We start from the raw sequence: 3,377 nt of genomic DNA, 5'->3' as shown, positions 1-3,377 counted from the left end.
CATTCACAATTCTCGTAAAGCCGGACAGCTAGCTTGGCTTAGAATTCGGTTCTTAGCCTAAAAACTATCTCTTGGTGATTAGTAGTCATAACTTCAGATCTTTCTTTACACATGTGTAGATACACTTTACACTCTTATCACATGTCTTTATTTGTTATCAGTGCTAGGATTGTGCCTTTGATAGCTAGATTGACATCTCCATTTTGCTGTGAGCTTAAACTGACTTGCACATGTCACATTTGATGGAATCTGAGCTTATATTTTGTCCTAGAACTTTGTAGGTACGTTCTAAGCAAACCTTCACGAGACTTCACTCGTCCACTAGGGACACTTAGTGGTTTAAAAGGCTTAGTGCATACGCTAAATGCATTCGAGAGACCAGAGACAGTGGTATAGTTAGGATTTCCTTAGTTTTGTTTTACTTGAGGACAAGTAAAATTCAGGTTTGGGGGTATTTGATGAGTGCTAAAAAGTGCATATTTCTATATATTTTTCTTGGCATTTAACTCATCTTTTGTGCATTAATTCTACATTTTATCCCATATTCTGTATTTTCTTTGTTTTCAAGAATAAATATTTTTATTAATTAATTTTGCATTTTTAGGTAATAAATAAAGTTTGGATGAATAGCGGAGCAGAAAAGAGCAGAAAAGTGGTGGAAGCCGATAGGAATCACGCAAGGAAGCCGCGAAGAATGTTGTGCACAAGACCAAAAGGCTAGAAGTGGGCTTGAAGAGGAAGAATTGTTCTTAAAGAAGATATGGGCTTGGCATACCCAAGGCCCAAAACCCTCACCCAAACCCATTTCCAATATCCATACCCGCCTTCATATTCAGCCGTCAGATTGGATCATCTCAGCATCCTACGGTCGCTTCATCATAGTGCATCAAAATCTGAAGCTCCTGAAAAACAATATAGCACCTAACTCCATCTTGAGCCGTCAGTTTCGTTGTACTTCCGCATCCAACGGTCGCTACAAGCTCCCTTGTATCTCGCCGTCAGATTGATCTATCAATTCCACATCCAACGGCTGAGCATCGCAAATCATCAAACTTGTTGTACCCGATCAACACCCAAACACCAAATTCCCTATACCCGAACCAAACACACCTTACCCAAATTTCCCATCGACTTCTCCATCTTCTTCCCCTCTCTGTCTGCAGAACCCGTACGCCATCACCACCACCTTCTCCCCTGCCATCTCCACCAAATGCCACCAACAACTCTCTCCACCAAATCAATCAAAACCCATCATCACCACCACGTTCACCAACTCTCTTTCCACCTATTTCATCGATTTCTCAACCCTAGTTCAACTGAAACCCTAGGATTAGAAATTGATGAAATAGATTGAAGCTAGAGACGAGTTGGAGGCATGGGTAGAAACAATTGAGGATGTAGCAGCATGGGTGAGCGCCATTGAGTGTCTAGTAGAGATTAGGTGAGTTTAATTTTATAATTTTGTGAAACCCTAATTTCTGATTTGGGGATTTTTGGGTTAGAGGATTGTAAGTATAAATAGGGACTACGGGTGTTTGATTGGGGGTATGCCTGGACTAGCCAGTGTGTCACCCAAGAGCACTGGAATATCCAGTGTCTTAAGGGTTGTAGTTCAATGCTCTGTTTATGTTCAATATTTGAATTCATGTTTCAATTATCTTGTATGATGTATGTTTGTGTTAGCATGTTAGTCATGAGCTAAGTCTCACTAGCTGAGGCTCAGATGAAGCTTTAGTGGACTGTTAGGTAGTGGAATGTTAGGTTAGAAGCCTTAGTTCACTGAATTGATTGGGCAATGGGAGAAATCAGTGCTCACTAGTGCTTGTGATTGATTGTACCGTCAAAAGACAGTCAATACTAGGAGCACATCAGTTGAGCAAGCTGATTATCTTGCTATTCCCTTTTTGTATGCTTAGGATCTTAAGTTGGCCTTAACTGTCACTTAGTTCCATTAGGGATTCAACCTAGAACTACATTATTTGGCTCGGTCACAAGGGTGGATTCAAAGCCGTAGCTTAGCCCACAATTTGTTTTTACAGTCACTTGCAACTCCAATTCTGTTATTCTTATTGCTCAGTTGAGTTTTCCTTGCTGTTTTATTTAGCTTTTGCATTTCACATCTTGATGTGCACTGAAATCAGTGCACTGCCTTCCCTGCCCTTGGCTCATAGCCTTGGTTAGATGTTTTACCATCTCTGTTTCACTGTCACTGCAGCCTTGTGACCTTGCATTTAGTTTTGCATCAATTATCAGCATAGTGTAACTTCATTGCACACTCCCAAGTCCCTGTGGAATGACCCTGTTCTTGCACACAAGCTACAACTGACCCTGTGCACTTGCAGGTATCACTGTAGGCATCCATTTATATTCTTATTTCTTACATCCTTAAAAGCCTACCAGATGTGCGCTACGAATCACGACATCATGACCAGTAGTGTCTCGCGGGGACGTTTACTATAAATCGTGGCTATTGGTGCCTTGAGGACCAAGGGCTTAATCTCTCCCGTGAGAGTTGAGTTTTGTCTATAGTCTCGAAATGACGCTTTTGCCCCTTATCCAAATTTCACCATCTACACTCGGTCGTAGCGCAATTAAATGATTAGGGAACCCAAAAAAGAAAATCCAGACTCCCGATATCGTAATAAGGTTAATGATTACTAAAAGAAAATCAGGGAAGAGCTCGCGGCTGATAATGTATTGTAGTAATAATGATAAAGAGAGAAAATGGAAGAGAGAAGAACTTTCTATTAACTAGAGGAGGCTGCACCGTTACATAAGTATACCGTTCTATTTATACAGGAAAAGGGAAAGTAGGAATTACTATTTAGTCCAATTTTTCATGACCCAGTTAATGGCTAGTCCACCCACGAAAAACATTTACTCGTTAGTCCAAAAACATGTTTTTGGACTAGATTATTTACTCGCTAGTCCAAAAACTTTGTGGAGATTATAAAATGTATTTTCTAAATGCCTAAAACACCCTTACAGATCTAATTAGTATCAACACATTTAATATTACTAATAATATGTTACTACATACTAATAGTATCAATATGGTCATACTACATATCAATATGTACTATATTAATAGTAAAAAGAATATGTTACTCGTAAATTAAGTAACTACTCTACTATACTAGTAGTAACATGTGTACTAGTAGACTAGTTTACTAGTAGTAACTAGTACTATACTAGTATACTAGTAGTACTAATAGTAACTAGTATTATACTAGTAAACTAGTATACTAGTAAACTAGTATACTAGTAACATATTAATATGTAATATCAATATATAACATACTACATACTAATATGACACTACATACTAATATGACACTACATATTACATATGTTACTAGTTACTACATATTACTAGT

The sequence above is a fragment of the Papaver somniferum genome, chromosome 11 (assembly GCF_003573695.1).
Source record: "Papaver somniferum cultivar HN1 chromosome 11, ASM357369v1, whole genome shotgun sequence".
Classification (NCBI taxonomy): Eukaryota; Viridiplantae; Streptophyta; class Magnoliopsida; order Ranunculales; family Papaveraceae; genus Papaver; species Papaver somniferum.
This window is presented reverse-complemented; position numbering follows the sequence as displayed.